This window comes from Lemur catta, chromosome 14, assembly GCF_020740605.2.
Source record: "Lemur catta isolate mLemCat1 chromosome 14, mLemCat1.pri, whole genome shotgun sequence".
NCBI lineage: Eukaryota > Metazoa > Chordata > Mammalia > Primates > Lemuridae > Lemur > Lemur catta.
The window spans coordinates 39,565,706-39,584,797 of record NC_059141.1 but is presented as its reverse complement, the minus strand read 5'-3'; the positions used below and the strand labels follow the sequence as shown (position 1 = coordinate 39,584,797).

General features: G+C 39.0%; 1 long non-coding RNA gene across 2 annotated transcripts in view; it reads left to right on the top strand.

The window, feature by feature from the left end:
- LOC123650222 overlaps window positions 1-19,092 on the top strand; it is a 142,389-nt gene that overhangs the window by 78,279 nt on the left and 45,018 nt on the right. Inside the window, exon 3 of one of the 2 annotated variants that reach the window (XR_006739301.1) lies at window positions 6,779-6,845. The exons of the other annotated variant lie outside the window; for it this stretch is intronic. This is a non-coding gene — a long non-coding RNA (uncharacterized LOC123650222). Of the gene's footprint in view, window positions 1-6,778; window positions 6,846-19,092 lie in introns of those variants that run through there. 2 annotated transcript variants of the gene reach the window in all.

The window sequence follows — 19,092 nt, the reverse complement described above, 5'->3', positions numbered from 1 at the left end:
GAACATACTGCATGTCCCAAATTTTCAAATATTTGGCCATATCTGTAAAAGAGTAAACTCTGTGCAGAGTCATTACACTTGTACACTGGGGCCAGAATCAGGGAATTGCACACTGCTATTGTCTAATCCAGCTGAAGCTTCCTCTAATAAAAGCTGGCTCCCCCCAGCCACAGCTGGCAAATTACAATTTCTATATAAATTATTTTTCTCTCGTTTGAACTGTTTTGGAATTCACAGCCCACTGTGGAATCAATAATAACTCTTTGACTTCGCACAAACCCTGAAGAATCATGCCTGAATATTTCAACTTCTGAAACCTGAGGGAAATAAGAGGAGGTTTGCAAATAAAGGCAGACCTTAATTGCATGATAGAGAGCTTATGGCCGAGCACAGTGATGCAGAGACTGGACTCCAAAATTAGAGCTTCAAAATGCCATGCTCCCCATCTTTGGTCCAATCAAGTTGTCACAAATGAGAAAGAGGGTTAATTATCATATAATTGGAAAAGTTGTTTAAAAAACAAACCATGGTTTAAATTCTGCAGTACTATCATAATAACAAAAGAATCTTTGGCATTCTGCAGTGGTTTGTGTTTTTTGAATGACTTCTAAATGATTTATTATTAACTGATCTCCAGAGAAAACCCAATGAGGTAACAGAGAGATATTCTTTTCTTTTGATAAAAGAAAAACAGTGAGAAGTTAGTTAGTCACAGAGGCCAGAGAGAAACCAGAATTCCTGATTCCAAATCCAAGGTTCTCTCCATTAAAGCTAATTTCCTACAGCAACACTGCCACTAGCATATTCACACAGTACACTGTCTAATTAAATCCAGATGGCTTGTGAATCTCCTCTGGCTCCATCTGGGTTAATGCAGAGAATGAAGGAGAAGTAATTCCTCTCCTTGGGTATTTTAAAGGGGAGTGGTAAGTTTTGACAATCAAAGGAAATTAGAATAATCTCTTTCTTTACCATAAAAAGTCAGTCTCCTCACATAAGTACGTTAGTGCTCCGAGCGCGTTAGTAGCATGCCACAGCTGTCCAGATGAAATAATTAAAAATACATGCACAAAACTCCAGAATACAAAGAAACCCACTAAACTCCCATTGAGAGATAATTTCCTTATGAACCTTCATGGACCAAAGATGAGGTTTCCTCACTTATGTTTGTATAATAGGCATTCCAAGCAACTCAATTAGCTGGAGGGCAAATTGTAGAACTTACGAGGCGAATGTATTAAGGATATCCAAGATGCTTCCAGGATTCTCTGAGCATTAGACATGGCAGCCTAATGCTCTGGTTCAGAGCCAATCTGCCTCAGTTCAACCTCAATTCTGCTTCAAGGTAGCTGGGTGACATTAGGCATGTTGCTGACCCTCTCTGAGCCTCAGTGCTTTTGTGCTTTCATAAGCACTAAAAGCAAGGATAACAATATAACCTTCTTCATGGGGCTGTGGTAGGATTAAATGAGATATAGCTCATATTGTACATAAAAGCATTCAGTTATTAACATTCAGGCAATATTAATTTGAGTATCTACTTAGATTATATGGCACATATGAAATGTTCTCATTTTTACAATCAGAAAACAAAACGTGACGATCAGGATTTCATAAAGATCAAAGGCACTGTATTCACAGAAGAGGAGCTTGGGCATCATTTGATCCATAAGCATCAGATAAGTGCCCACTGTGTGTAAGGAAATAAGAAATAAACCCTCACTGAGCATACGAAACTTCCTAATGCTAATGAAAAGGACACAACACAGGAGATACTAACAGATCTTACTTATAGGATTTATTGTCAAATGAGAGGTATTTACTACTGTTCTCAAATGGATCCACGAACCTCTGTATAGTCCACAGACATATTCTTATGGAAGATCCCTTTGTGATTTATTTTACATATTTATGAAAATCTTTAAAAATTAATTGATACAAACATATTCTGGATAATGTGTGTGATAATGTATATCTGAGTACTGCCACAAGATTTCAGTGCCAAAGTTTACATATTTGTGCTTGTGATTATGATTGTGTGGAGTCCAAGTTGTGTCACTTTTATTCGCACTTACTAATTAAGGTTAACAAATGAAGCGTTTAAGGCAATAAAATATGAATTGATGTCAGAAGGCTGTATGAATAAAGTAGAAAAGAGTGGAAGAAGAATTTGCATTCGCATGTGGAACAAGGCAATAATAGACATGCTCATCTCAAAACAATGTAGAATGTTATAGTGGATCTCATATTCCTGTTAAAGCAAAGAAAAAAGAAACACATCAAAATGATACTGTTTATTTGCTAATATTTTTGTTTATATTTAATTTGTAAATGTATTTTGATCCCATTGTTATATAAATGTCATAATGTAAGAGTTTATATATACATTCTATGGCTTTTCTAAACTCACTTCTTGGTTCTTCTAGGGTGTTTCTGCATATTCTTTAGAACTTTCTACATAGTTAAGCATGTCTTCTGTAAATAATTTATTTCTTCCATTCCAATCTGAATGCCTTTCTTTCTTTCTGTCTTTTTTTTTTTTTCTGGCCATATTCCATTGGCTAGGACCTATAGTACAGTGTTGAATGAGAGTGATGGTTTTCATTTTGATGGGAATCAACTTTTATTTTTGGTACAAGTCTGGTTTTTTGGGGGCACATAGGTCCTCAGCCAGCATCACTATCTGCAGGCTTACAGAGTGCATGATCCACGGATCAGGCAACATTGTACAGACCAAAGGACACACTTTAAAGCAAACAAGGGGCAGAAGTAAGTGTATGACAATGGGATCTACTGGTCCTGTCTCATACAGTACCACCCAGGAGCTGCAGGTCTGAAAGAGTGGTGGAAATGTCTGTCAAAATGCCAGCTTGGAAATGGTACCCCATGAGGATGAGATGCTCTCTCCGAAAATCCAGTATACACTCTAAGTCAATGACTATCATACAGTGTTGTGTCTGCAATTCATAAAATACATGGGTCTAGGAACCAAGGAATAGAAATAGGAAAGCCCTGCTTATCTGCTTCTCATCACTCCTAGTGACCCACTCAGGGAAATTTTCCTTTCCATTCCCACCACTCTGGGTTCTGCAGGTTTATAGGGGGTCCAGAAAAACTACATTACTGTTGACCTCCTTCCAAGGCTACTTCTATTAAGGCATCAGTTGGCAACAAAAGGAATTAATTGACCCTAATTATTACGAGATAGGACTGCTGTTACACTTAGAAGAAACATTATCCTGAAAAATGAAAAGGACAATTCGAATTCAAATACTTTTAAAAATCTTCATTTTCACCTACTGGTGGCTTCCTACAGGGTCAGCCAGTCAATATGTATATATCCAGACCTGTTATACCACAGCCGTAAGATATCAAACATTTGTCTGCACATCTTGAGGAATGGGCAAGGGAGGAAAAGTAGCAGAAATGTTATCAAAGCAGGGGTAAGAATGATTGGGAATATTCAAATTCGTATACAAATTTAAAATCTTCAATCATTTATTAAGCAGAATAGTGATAAGTGCATGGAGTGGGGGAAACACAGAGGAATAGGACAATAGCTTGTCTTTAGCAAAACTAGCTACTATTCACTTTTATGTCTTCAGCTACCTCCGCTGGCCATGAAGACCTGTCTTCCTAGAGGGTATTAGGCTGTTTCCTGATCTCTTTTGCTTTGTTTACATGCTTTGTTGGTCTCTCCGACTTCACGAAGACAGTTTCTTGCCCATCTGTCTTCTTCACTTTTTTATCCCTAGCACCTAGCACACTGCCTGACACATAGATATCCACTGTATTTATTAAATGAATGAGTGACTATCAATTGTATAGCTGTCCAAAAGAATGCTATTCTATTTAAAATCATGCTATAAGTGGATAATTATTAGTCATATATTATTAATTTTAAAATAATCAAGTTACTAATTCATATTTATGATATAATCTCATTTTGAAGAGTTTGATCAAGAAAATTAATACATAAATAATCATGGTGGTTTTCTCTGGAGTATGGGAATAAGGATGACTAAATGTTTTTTTCCTGATAGTTTTATCTACATTATATATTTTCCTCTGCAATGAACATATGTTGCTGTTTTAAACGAGGATAAATTTATTTTTAGTAATAGTATAAACTTATCTATTGAGGTTTATTCTTAAAGATTATTGTCCATGTGGAAAAACAAAGCCTTTTTGTCTATGACTAAAAATGGTGTAATATAGTATTTACCTCTGGGGCTATAGTTCTCGGTTGGGGACAATTTTGCCTCCTTAGGAGGCATTTGACAATGTCTGGAGATAGTTTTGATTGTCATAACTCAGGATTAGGGGGTTACCACTAGAATATAGTGGGTAAAGACCGAAGGTGATTCTTCACATCCTGTATTGCACAGGTCAGCCTCCCATAACAAAGAATTATCTGGTCCAAAGTGTCAATTGTGTTGAGGTTGAGAAACTCTGCACTAGGGTAATTATTAATAGCATTTCGATGCAGAAAGACTAACTCTTAGATGGTAAAATGCAAGGCTTGAGCTTTAGGTTATTGGAGGAAATGTTTTTAGTTACCAAACATGTAACTGCTTACTCTGGCTAAAGAGAAAGGATAGGTGGTATAAAAGAAACAGCTAGATAAAACAAGATTGTGTTGGCTATTTTCATTTGGTAGGTTATTCACTCAATAAGAGTAAATTATTGAGATAATAGAGAACCCATCAGGGCCAACTTAATGGTTACTAACGAAAGGCTCAGTTTTGTTGGTAAGATATCCAAAAGCAGGTCCTGGCAGTCAGGATTGTTGAACATTTCACGAGAAAGTTTTCTCAGATCTCCCTGTGTAAAGATCGTTAAAATAGAGATTAGATGGGAATTTAGGCATTATCTCTGAATTCAAGTACATTTAATTTACTTATAAATCACATTTGTTAAAGGGAAAATACAAGATATGATATAGAAGAGTCATAGGAACATTTTTGCACATACAGTTGCCGTTTGACTGAATTAGTTGATTTCTGTAATGTGCCATTTTGGGCAAAAACAACAACATTGTAGAATCTTTTGTTTCCAAGAGATTTGCTTTCTATTCCCACAGACCAACAATTTTTTCTCGAGTAGATTACTGCAAAAGCATCCTAACTGGTCTTCCTCCCTCTACTTTATAACGTAGATGTTGCTAATAAATCCAGGTTAATCTCTCTGAGTGTTAGTTCCCTCAACCACAAAATGAAGATGATATCTATTCCATAGAGTAATGCTGAGGATTCAATGAAATGGCATATATAAAACACCTAAAATGTGTTGAGCACATAGTAGATGCTCAATAATAAGAGTTTTAAACAGAATAAAAGTGCCCATACTCATGGAATGATGCCTTTCACTCCCACTCAGATATTTATGTTTGCATAATAATATATAAACCTGTGTCTGAAATCCTGGGAATTTGCACATTGCAGGCATAATAAGGCTCTAGCTCATGGGAGCCTGAAAATGACTTACTCCAACCTCTTTACCACCCCTTTTGTTTTCTGGGAAATAATTCATCTTGGGCTAGTGCAAACCACCATCTTGAGTAGAGACACCTTTTTTCCTAAGTTTTTTTGGTCTCTGTGCAGTGAGAATAACTAAATAAGGCAGTATCTTTTCTTCCAGTCACTTCCAGAGACTGAAAATGTACTGACAGTATTGAGTCTTAGACAACAATCTATTCATCAAAAATTAAAAACTACTTTATTGAAGTTTATCTTTTTGCTCTCATCCCTCATGCCAACTCTAAAAATTGTCATTATTTACCCTATTTTATGAAGAAGTTGAGGTTTAGAGAGATTGTGATTTGCTCAACATCATATGGCTGTTTAAGCCACGTAGTTTAGGTTTAATTCCAGGTTTTTCTGACTTATATGCAAACTGCTTCTCAGCAGCAATGTATTAGAAGGAAACGAGATAAGTTAAAATCTATTTAATCTTCCTAGGGATAATTTAAAGTTGGGAAGAAAAAGTGTTTCTCTGGACCAAAGAGAATTCTTTGTTTTTTCTAAGAACTCAAAATAATTGACTAACTTGTGAATGCTCCCTTATTATGCTAAATTTTCAGGGTATTGTTTTTGCCTAAATTTCTTCTCCTCAAAGCTAATGATTTGCTCCTAAATTTATGCAGTTTTGTGTTAACCCAAAGGAAGGAAAGAATCACCCAAAGGGGTGTGGACTGTAGCTTAAGTCTACACTCTATGTATGTTTGTCCAAATTCACCTTCCCTTGCCTGGCCATAAATCCTATCTCTTTCTTTTTCTCAGAAGGAGACCATATCCCTGAAGTCAGTTGCAATAAAAATCACAGTTTATTACTGAGATAAGCTACATGCAACTAAGAAATAATTGATATCATAATTAACCTGAACCCTTTAAATACCTAACTAAATAGTATGTGAACCTTCTGAAACTAAATTACTGCTTCCTTACTTTCCCTTCCAATCATGAGAGTCATTTCCCTCATCTTTGCTTACTCTGGCAGCTAGTCAAGATTAGCTTTCATTGCTATTCACTCTATTATATCTGCAACATGTTTAAATAGTCATACTTCTGTGCTCAGCTTTGTAATTAGATGAAAGTGATGAAAATAACTTTTACTTGAGTCCAATTTTCTCTGCATAAAAATAACTCTTTGAGTCTTTTGATGTAATAAATTATAGAAAACTTTAGGTAGGACTAGGCCTAAAATTGGAGTCTGATTAGGGCCAGATGCTTCTAAATGGTATCAGAACCATCTTTGACATTGTATTCTTTCATTGTAGACTGAGATGCTGCACCATAATTAATCTCATTGGTTCTGCAAATTTGGAGACTTCTAGTGGATGACCGGTAGGACAAAGTTATCGTCTTACACACTAACTCACGTCCAATAATTACGCTGGCTGCCAAATTGCTAATTTATAAAGTTGAGGGTTGGGGGGTCAAATTCTAAAGCTTCTTTCAGGCCTGCTATTTACTTATCTCAGTTTCCATATACAGATATATAACACAATAGGTAACAATGGAATTTGAAATGTGGGTCCTGAGTTTTCAAAAATCTCGCATTTTCTAAAATGTGTCAGGAGAGAAGACTCATTTCTTCATTCAGCTTACTGGAGGCATCACATGGGATTAGAATTAATATCGAAATCCATACTATGAAACGCTACTTGATCCAATAATCATAACACTAGTAAATACTTTACACTTAATAGCACTGTAATGTACAAATTAAATTCAAGATGGCAAACTGAAATCCCTACAAGACTGGTCAGGTGACCTAAGTGGGTGAAGCTGGGTAGGGCTATGGCAAAGAAGACAAGGCGTGCATGAGAATTCATACACTGGAATGTCTGACGCGATTCAGCAATACACAAGATAGCTCTTTTTTTAAAAAAATTCTCATCCAAACTCAAAGCTATGAAATCTGATTTATTATGAAACCTCTCAATGGCTAGAAGATAATCCATGAAAGTCCCTGGGAAGAGAGAAGTGACCCCAACGAGTCAAACTCCCTTTGTTCCCTACAACCCCCCTCTGTGTGCCAGGGACACCGGGGCTCCTGGGCCAGCCTTCATTAGGAAAGTGCAAAAGAACTGGAACATTTCCTTGCTAAAGCACAAAGGCCCTTTGCCTCTTTTGTTGGCTCAGAAGCTTCAATCAACTTTAGAGTTTCAAAGGTTTAAACAGCCAAGTTCCAACTGGGCTAGGATTGAGTAGTGCCCAGGGTACTGAGTATGAAAGTGAATGTCTCTGCCCACTCAGTAACCCCAAGCTGGTGAGATCTCCCTACGAAGGTCAAAACATGATGTTTTATGATTTGAGCCATCACACGAACAGCAAAGAACAGGGTGGTGAAATACCACTTTACCCTTCACTTTCAAACAACTATATATTACTTGGCAACCTTTGAAATAACATAGACAACTGTCTTTAAGGACTTACCAAAACCCATTCTCAAGCATCACACATTCAGAGCAGGCAGCTTCCTGTGAAAGTTAAGAAAGAGTCAGGCCATCCTAGCTGGTAGTTATACAGTCAGTGATGGACAGATATATAAAAGCCAAGTTAAGTGAAAGGGAAAGAGAAATGAACCATTCAAAAGGGGCATGGCAACTCAGAGGAGAAGTCACAGGAGAAGGACTGGGGACAGCCAGCTCCATTGTTTGTGTCCCTCAGCTCTCAGCCAAGTCAGGGGGAAGGTGGGAGATGATCAGCATACAGAAACCCCACTTATTGTCAGTTTTTGTTATACTCCATTATGGCTAAGAGACCAGACAAACTTTTATTCTCTCTGTGATACTAAGAGGAAAGCAATTATTTATAAGGGTCCATTACAAAGAGGCGTCTTAGTGCCAGATATAATTCACAAACAGCCCCTGGCATGCTCTCATTACCCAATCCCCACTCTTATAAATTAAGATATTAAATCATTCTTTTAATTTTGTTCATCGATTTCACAAATATCTATTATCTTTCCTATCTACTATGGGCAAGCCACTGCACAAGGCACTGGCCATATAAAGATAAATGAAATGTTTGCCTTATACTCAAGTAGACCATAATCTAGTGGATGAGACAAAATATTATGCCAGTACTGACAGTAAGGGAAAGTAGAAAGCGCTCAGCTTTCAGACTCAGACAGAACGGGATTTGAACCTTTGCCCTGCTACCTGTTATCTAGTCTAGCTAGCCATGCCTCAGTTTTCTTCTCACTTGTAAAATGGAGATAACTTTATATATAATGTGGGCACTTTCATGAACCAGGAATACCATTTGTTAAGTGAAGTAGGTGTTCAGTAAATGGGCATTGTTTGTGCTAGATACCTTGTGTTTACCCTAGATTCACACTCTACCTCTCTCAGTCATATTCTATGACCTGGGAGGAGACTGGCCTTTATGAATTACATATATATGGCTTCTAGTGAGTTTCTGCCCATTGGAGTCATTGCCAGTGGACTAGAGGGCATTCGGAGTGTGAGGTTGGGTTATGCATTTCCTGGGCTCCTTGTGGAGCTGCTGTGGATCTTTCCACCACAGGCCACAGCCTTCCTAAGGCTCAGATACTGTTTCTCCATTGTGGCAACTGCTTCTTCCCTTTCCTTCACCAAGATTAGGATGGTAATACTTTCTGATGCTACAAGCACCAATGTACTGAACTATCCATTGTTGGTTACCCTAAAGCCTGCCTATTCCTTGTCTTATTAAACTCTCCTCAAATTGCCCAGTTGGAGTGTCATCTGTTTCCTTCTGAGACCCTGATAGATACAGATATCATTATTAGTATAGAAAACAGGGTGTTATGAGCATAGAGGATGAACAAATAAAACCATCTTGGAGGATATCAGGGAAGCATTTAGGAGGAGGTAGTATCTAAATGACCACTGGAAAATGGATAGACGTTAACAATGTGAAAAAAGCAGGAAGAGATCATTCCAGGCAGAGGAACACAATATGCAAAGGCTCACGGGCAAAGAGAACTTGTGGGGGAACTTCAAGTACTTCAGCTTAGCTGGGGCATAGAATGAGAGATGGGGGAATGACAGATGAAGCTGAAAAAGTAGATTAACCCAAGGTCACAAGAGGCCATATGCAATGAGATACCATTAAAGGATTTTTAACCCAGGTTATAATATGACCACATTGCATTGTAGAAAGAAATGTAGAGGAGGGATTAGAAGAGGGGAGGACTGAAGACAGAAATGTTAAGTGAGCAATTCAGATGAAAAAATAAAGTAGCCAAAAAATGGCAGTGTCAGGAGAAATGAAGACAGCATGAATTTATCAACTATTAAGGAAACAAACTATTTAAGATTTAGCAAGGAATTAATGTAAGGGCGAAGAAGAAAAAGAAATCAAACATAACCCCCAACATCAAGTTTCATTCCTAGCATAGTTCCGACCTTCTCCTGTATAAAATGAATTGTTTGGCCTCCAGGTAACTTTGGAAGACAGCAGAGTTTTGACTTGGGCAACTGGGTGACATGTGGTGTAATTGCTCTTCAGAAAGAGGCAAATTAAACTTTAAGCCAGTGGTGTGCTGGAGCTGCCTCACACAGGCTCATGAGGGTCGACTGCACACATCTCTTCCCAATTCGGAGTTCAGTGACATCACATCAGTAACTTGAAATCCGTCATGGTGGGAGTATTTACACCACAGAGATCATCAAACACTACCAATCAGGGCTTTTCTTCCCCTTTCCCTTCAAGAGCAGGTTGTTAAGAATTTGTCAGCTACCACTAGTTAAGGCCATTATTAAAAGGAAAGAATATCTTTGATATCGTGATAGCAGAATTGAGGGTAAATGCTCCCACCATGTTTTTGACTTGTGTAAAGAAGAAAAAACCCATACAGAGAACTGACGGGCAAACTAGACCTGGAGGGTGAATTCTGGGACCTGAATGGAAGGTGAGTTATAAGGTTCGGTGGAACATTTATGAGGAGCCAGTGATGGATATGCACATTGGCACTGAGAGGAGAATTAGAAGCATCTGCAGTAGAAGGTAATTGAAGTTACTAATCAGTAATGAGAAATCAGGGTGTTTCTGAATTCTGTTTCAGAGAATCATTTCCATCCTTCTTTCCTATATTAAACAGCTTTTTGCTATAAGCCTGTAATATGCAGGCCTGTACTAAGTTCATGGGATTATAATGATGGTAATACACAGAACCTACACTCATGGAGAACTAGTCACAGACAGAATGATAAAAAGAGCATAGTACGTCTATTGCTTACTTTAGATGATGTTGCCTCTGGACAGATGTGGCTCTGGTTTCTCAGAGCTAATCTCTTTAAAATAATGCTAGACTCTCAGTACCTATTTGTTTGAGAGTTGACCTCTAAAGTCCCTTCTAGCTCTGCCACTTCAAGATTTTATGTTCCCAGAACTAAGCAGAGCCAGGAAACCAGGTAAGAAGGCTGGACAGGCCCCAGGAATAACATGAACGAGAGATCGCAATAGCAGACTGGAATTGGGAGGTAAAAGCCAGCAGCATGGACAGCCCACTGGGACAGTGAGTTGGGGGCTATTTTCTTACTTAAATAAATGTGACTTCATTGTGGTTGAGCACTTGAGTGGATCTTCACAATGCCTGCAGCACAGTGCCTAGACTCTCAAATAGGCAGAAGTCCTCAAATTTTGGAGTACTTAGAATCATACCAGGAATTTCTTCAAAATGCATACTTCCTGGCCCAGAACTTCTGATTCCATGGGGCAGGAACCTGGAATATGTATGGTTAGCACTTCTAGGTGATTCTGTCTCAGACACCTTGAGCTTGAGATTACATGTCCCAAACAGCTATGGACTATGGTGAGGAAGCTCAGTGGAGTCAGGCTCCCCAAGTTTTTCCTCTCCTGTAAGATGTCATGTGGCAGACCAGAGGTGATCAGTATCCTTCCCTCTGTCTCAGTTTTTAAAAGTGTGTTAGTGCTGTGGCTTGCCACTCCCAACTCCCATCCCCATGGCCTTTCATTGCTGCCAGCATCTACAGAGAAATTATAAGAGGAAGGAGATCGCAGTAAGACTTTCCAGCTGGATCTTTGTTTTGGCACACATCTGGATAAAAATTGGAAGAGATAAATCAATCAAAGAGACAGCTATTTCCCAACATCTGGCTGTTTAACGCTTTGGACAACACATCTGGATTCAGGATTCTTTATTCCCCTGTTTGAGTTGGAAAGTGTCACAGAAGCCATGTTTTTCTTACTTTAGATATTTCGCCCAAGTGTTCTCCTGGTCAGATTGACTTGTACTTGGAGCCACCCCTGGGGATGGAAGATTAGCTCCATTCTCATAGACTGCAGACTGGGGCCACCCAGAACTCCAGCTGCTGCTGAGAAGGTCCTGCCCATGACCACCAAAACATGGCATGGGATTGGCTTTCCTCCTTTCACACTTCTCAGACTATATATATATATATATATATATATATATTTTTTTTTTAATTTTGCCTTTCAGGGACTGCCCTAGACTGATTTTCAATTTCTTCTGAAAATAGATGCTAAAGGTGGGGGCCAGAATATTCTTGCAGAACTGTCATATACACAACATAGTCAAGATTTACGTTTAGAACCTCAGACCCCACCCATTAGTCCTATCACACCACAGTTTCTTATTTATGAAATTCCCTTTGCCTCAATTTCATAATATAAAGTGGCTGCTGTGATAGATTCCTATGTGACTGAGTCTACACACACAAAGGAATACTTTATTATAAGCTGTGGATTCTGAAACCATAACTTCAGTACTCTTTTTTGTCATACCTGTACCTCTGGAAGAAAAAATATTTAAGTGAAGTTTTACCTTTAATCAGAGATTGCCAATTCTCCTCTTGCATGTGGCAGCCTCCACAGTTAATTGGGGCCTCTGATGACTAATGGGGATGACCACCCCATCTCTGGGCTTTGAAAGACATGTGGGTCTGGCTTCAGTCCAATTGCAAGAAAATGGGAATTAGCCAGAAAGAGTACCCCAAGTGAAGGACAAACCTTGGCATGCTATTTTATTCCTTTACTGAGAAATGCATTGTATCCCACTTACAATTCATATTGATGTATGTGGAATTTCTGCCAAGTGGGATGAGTGCCCAACCACCTAGGACCACTCCAGAGGCCAGGCGAGCCAAATCCTCACGTTCTCATATTGTCCTATTCACTGAGGGCATGCAGAGGGACAGTGTGGAATTTGTGGGATGCTCCTCTTCTGAGTCTCTCTGATTTTCATGCACAGCTCAGGAAGTAAAACGGCATAGACTACTATGATTTGGAAAGCAGCAGAGACAGGGGCAGCTCCACATCTTGTATCTACAGTAGTATCCAGTGAACAGCCATGGTTGAGGGAATGTCCTTACACGCTCTTAATGGGAGATGGGCCTTCACCCTCCACCGAGTCTTGAGAGTTCAGACGCTGAAAAATGAGAAGTATGCACTAACTAGGGACAGTAGAGCAAAAGGAAGATGAGCAAAAGAATGGGCAATGGGACACATTGATGCTTCATTAGGCCTAATTAACAGTTTTGTATAAGGAGTGCTCTGAGTTTATTAGTTCATTCATCCATTCCATCAATATTTATTAAGTGTATACTATGTATGAAGCACTATGCCAGGGATGGAGAATATAATGTAAGACTCCCTGCGGAGCATTGTGGGTGTCATAATCTCGTGTGTTAATTGCTGTTGGTGCTATAGGGATCCACAGGATGGGCAGCTAATGGAGATTCGAGAGAGCAGGAAGGCCTTTCAAGAGGAAATAACTTTGAGCAAGGCACTTCTTCAAGCTTCTGTTTCTTTATTTTTAAAATTAGAATAATAATACAACTTCATAAGTTTGGGGTGCAAATTAAATGAGATGATGTATGTAAAGTCATTAGCATAGTTTCTGGAGATAGTAAGCTCTGCAAAGATAGAGTTAATACTATTATTTTTGTTTTATTGTTACTCTTAAAACTGTTATTACTAGTATACTATTACTAGTGTTCTTATGGCTCCTATAAATATTTGGAACTTGAAGGATGGTGGATGAAAGCTAGGGGAAGGATGGAAACCATGTTAGACAGAGGAACAGCATGTATGAGGGGCTATAGGCAACACACATTTAGTGTGCATGAAGTATGAGAGATGAACAGCAAGAGATGAGATGGAGACATAAACCGTATTCTTGATCATGAGGAATTTTTATAAGCTAATTCTAAAGAGTATAGATTCTCTCCCAAAAGCCACTAAAGGATATTACTGAGTGCAGTAACATGATCACACACAAACATACCCCACACACAGATTTATACACTCACACCACACTCAGATCCATAATTTATGAATGATCATGTCATAATACAGCTAGCTCTTATAGAAGCTATAATCCATGCTTTTTATTTTAATTGTGAGAAAATTAACCAGGATAGTAGAAGTTGTTACTTTATATTTTTTGAGTCCAAACACATTGTTTTATTCCATCACACCACACTGCTTCCCTTAACATTCTTTCCATTGTTAACACTCTGCTGCTGGCTAAACTGGAAAAATCTCAGGCTGAGAGTTCCTCAACTAAGCTCTTTCCTCTCAAAAGTCTGTAGGAATCTGTAAAAACTTCTGGCACTGTTGAATTGCCTCAGAAACCAGACTCAAATTTCACAAAGTGTTTTGCAGTGGTCCTTAGGAATCCAGTGGTTTTGTTTTTTAAATACTGGAGATCATTCTCCATAAGGATATTGATCTGAGGCAAAATTTCACGGCATAACCACCCTCCAACTCCTACCTCCATCCTTATATAGATAACATTAAGTACAAAATGAACACAAAGACCAGAGGGACAATTGTCCCAAAGGAGCACCCTACAGTTTTCAGGAGAAAAATCCTATTGGGGAGGAGATTTGCCTTAGTGTTGATTTTGGGTGGCTTTAGGACTTGATGGTGTGTAATTTTTTTGCTAGCCTGCAGAGACAAATTCCTTGCTACTCTTAGACGTCTTCCTCAATCACTGACCATCAGACTAGAAATTTGATACATCCTGCTCCCACCAACCTGCCCTTGCCTCACAAATGAACTGTTCAAGATTATTCTGATTTTCCATATGCCAAGAACAACTCTGAATGTACCACCAAAATGTATCTGTACTAGATATCTTCCTGTAGAAATGTCTCTCTTGAACCACAATTTAATGTTATGTTTTTCAAAATTGTGGATTTGTATGAGAAATTACCATAAAAATTCATCCTCTGCAGACCATTATGGAAGATACTGCTCATTATGAGGCTTCATGACATTTATGATGATGATTAATTTACCTAAAACTCAACATCATGAAGAAAGTTTATCTTAAGATGAGATATTTTTTCCCTTATTAGAATGAGTGTTGTAACTAACTTTGTGAATTTGCCCTCCTTTTTTCCCCCTCTTGGTTTGGCCATCAGGAACTTAGAGTTAACTGTCTACTTAATTACTGTCACTTGCTCATCCTTGCTTTAATTATCTACTTCCATATCTTATTCCACTAACTTCCTAGATGACCTGAGTGAAGAAAGGATCATCTACAGAGTTGGCTGAGGCTGGGATCAGCCAAGATCCCAGAAGTGGCCATAATTTTTAGGGCGACCATCCAGGCTGCTACATGAAGGAAGCTTCTGTTCTCTCAGTGAAGTCCTTGGAGACTTGAGACCTTCCTCTACGTGATGTTTGATCTCCTTTTTAAATTGATTTTAAACTCCGTGTAGGAATATATATTCATTTTTATTGAAAGATATTTGAAAATACTTTTGGAAGAAGGAAGATTATAAATTATAAATCAATGATCATGAATTATAAATATTTGGCATTAAGATTTCAGGAATTATAAGTTATTTCCCTGAGATATGCGTCAAACCCATCACCAAAACAAAGTGGTTATGAAGGAGCACCAACAAGCACTAAGCTGCTATAGCTCTTACCCTGTATACAAATCATTTGTACCCCGGATGGCACTCAGACTCAGTAACCTAGCACGAGCCTGGAGAGAGAGCCACAAAATCGTGCATTTAAAATTTTTCTCTTCTGCAAAGGGAAGCAGAAATCTGTGGCTTCAGCATCTCTGCAAATTAAATGAATACAGACAGCTGTTCAGTTTTTAGAACTGCTTCTGAGATGAGTAGAGGTGGAATGAGAGCAATAGCTGGAATATCCTTCAGCCTGGGCAACTTTCCTTAGGATCCTTTTGTTTGACGAGCAACCACTTCTTATTTCCAATGCTGCTATGGGGCTGGATGCTTGTGTGAAATCGAAATGACAGGGAGGATAAGTTACTCTAATGTCCCCACATTTAGGTGACCCCTTGTCATGTTCTCTGCTGCTGTCCCAATTCCCTAACACTGAGCTGGGGTAGTTAGAGGTGACAGCAACTGAGAAATGAGAAAGCTTGAGTTTGAGAGGGAAAGGGAAAAATATTCCAGATGAGGGAGCTTGAAGAGAGAAGGGTCTGATATGAAAATGTCTGGGAGAAGTGTGAGGATGGGTGGAGAGGAGGGAGCATACAAAAATTGGGTATCTGGTGTCACAGGAAATAGAGAATGCATGAAAAATAGAGTTTGAAGTAGCATAAAATAAGATTGCATATGTATCAAAGGCTGTAAAAAATGCAGTAGTGTTTATATAAAAGTCCATAGGGATGCACAGTATTAATTAAAGGCTATAAAAGTACACAGCAAAGAAAGAAACCAAGAAGCTGTTACAAAAGTCCAGCAAGAGATGAGGCGAGGATGTAAAGAGGCCTTGGACTAGGGTTATGGTGATAAAAATGGAGAGAAAAGGTCATATTCAAGTGATGGAAAGAACCAGCATTCATTGAGCACCTATTGTGTGCCTGACCTTTTACATACTTACTGCTCATGAAAACCTCGAGAGGTAGCAAGATTATCCCAAGTCCACAGATGAAGCAGAAGAGGAAACACATTCAGAAATTTATTCAGCTGCTATGGACAGCCAAGATGTTAATTCAGTGCTTTCCAGCTCCAAAAACTATGATCTTTCCATTTCAACTTCAGCTCTCCTGAGAGTCAAGGGAAAAAAAGACAGGATTTGCTCTCAAAGCTGATATCTTCTCCAAAAGAAAAAGATGGTTTCTAGAGACTTTAGGCTTTCTACCTATAATATAAGAAAGAAAAATGGTGTCAGATAGAGACAAAACAGTTATGAAAAATTAAAAGGAAAGGGGATTAATAGCAATTCTAACTTTTGTTGATACTTACTTTGTCCTAGGTGCTGTTCTAAGCACTTCACCTGAATTATCTCATTTAATACTATGAAATATCTTATCAGGTAAATGTGATCATTATGTTCATTCAGGTTAGGAAGCTGAGGCTTGTATGGAGAAGTGAAGGAACTTTCCTGTGTTAGCCTGGGATCCCCCAAAATCCCTGAGACAGGGCTTGCCTGCCAGGTAGTAGTTTATTTTGGGAAGTTGCCCCTCCCCCTGCAGGGGACCGGAATGGGGGACTGGGAAGAGTCAAAGAGGGAAGCAGGGAAAGCCAGGCAGAGGTGTGTAACTCACATGGTCACATGAGGCAAAGGACCTCAATCCTCCTGGAACTCTCTAAGGTGCTGATGAAAATAATCGATAAAATTGTCCTCAAGGGACAGAAGAAGTCACTGTTTACTAACTGGCTCCCTTCCTGATTGGTCAAATGTTGCTCCATCAGTGGGTAACTGCCCTGCATTTTCAGGTTTGCGCAAGCATCAGAATGTTGCGCAGGCTCCTACAGGTGTGCTACGTGGTGAGGACAGAGCAGAAGCAAGACACACGAGTGCAGCTGAGGTCAAGTACGATCAGCACAGTTACCACAGCAGTGGCAGGAGTAACAATTCAGGCCAAGAGGATGTGAGATGAAGCGCCAGAGGTATTCGGAAGCACACAAGGTGCAGAGGCAGAACTAGGATTTGAATGCTAACAGTAGTGCTTCTCAAACTTCAGTGTGGGTCACACTCATCCGGAGGACTTGTTGACACATAGCTTACAGAGCTCCACTTCTAGCATTTCTGATTCTCTAAGTCAGAGGTGGGGCCAGAGAACTTGCAGTTTTCCAGGTCCCAAGTAGCGCTGCTGTTGCTGGTCCAGGGACCCCATTTTGAGAACTGCTGTCTTACACACACACTATGCTCTCTTGCCAAGGATCACCGAGATTAGCAAAGGAAAGATTCATCACTATGGGGAAAAAGCTGTGCCCAATCCACTGACTTTCAAGTTCTTAAGAAACTGCTTATATGTCTCTCAAAAGGGAAAACTTCCCCTCTCCAGAAAATATAAGGTCTAGATCATAAACATTTGTGTAAGAAATAAGCTTGGTTCAAGGGACACTAGCTGATCAAAGAAATGGCATGACGGACTGTCATGCTTCAGTCAGGAGTCCTAAAGAAATAATTGTGAGGCTTCGGAAGGCATGAAAATCCAAGAGGTCTGGAGTATCTGAAGCTTAACTTCAAAATGAGAGAATGTGAGAGTGAAAACTGAGCAGTTGCTGTAGCTAAATCTTTATATCTGGGGTGCTCTGTAACGAGCTCTCAATTTTTTCTACATTTATTAAATACATATTAAATACAAGACTGAAAAAATAAATAAGATGTAGTTTCTACTTTCAAGCAGTTTACAGTCTAGTGAGGATGAGAAATAAGAAAATAATTAAAATAAAAAGACACCTGGTAAACTCACAACAAAAGGAACAGAACGCTGTAGGAGTATAGGAAAGAAAGCAAAATTGTGCCTCATGAAGCTGAAAAAGATTTTCATAAGGAGGTGATAATTAACTGGGTGTGAAGGAGGAATAGGGTTTGCCATGCAAAGAAGAGAGGAAAGAACGTTCTGGGCAGAGAGGACACCATGCAAGGAGTCAGGAAAGGCCTGGGATGTGTTGGCACAGTGTTGCACTCAGCTTGATTAGAGAGTACTAAAGTGCATACCCCAACCAGACTGTGAAGTTTTCTTGTGCACCTAAAAAGTTTGAAATTCATCTAATAAACAACAGAGAGATAGTGGAGGTGTTAAAACAAAATTTGGCACAAGCAGGTATATTTTTTAAGATTAAATTTTTTTAGAAAGATTTTTACATGAAGTGTGGAAAATGAAGTTGACTGGGGAAATGAAGTGTGGAAGATTAAAAGTGGAAATGAAGATTCTGAAAGCAAGCAACAGTGATATCCTGTCCCTGCTGAAGAGGTCAGATTTGAGAGACAAAGAAAGATCAGAATCAAGAGTCCACATGGGTACAAGACATGGGAGACAGGGGAGAGGGAGGAGTTCAGGAGTTAGTTATTAGCTTGCAGTTAGTTCTTCACAAATATGTAAGTCTTTACCTGGCTCCCAGGGCTTATTTATAATGCCTATGGTTTTTCGTTTGGTGCTTTTTGCTATTAAGCAACTAGACATAGTTACCTCAAAGAGACTAAGGCAAGGCTTCCCATATTGTTCTTTAAAATACTACATAGGTAAAATAAATGTTGCAAGGTCAAGTAAGTTCTCAAGACTGTCTTAAATGTGCATTGGGATCCTCTGAGTATTCCCTGTTTCCTAACTTACCAGTTCTAGGATCCCTTTGTCACAGATGATCTCTTAGGATTTGTGTTCCATTGAGCACAC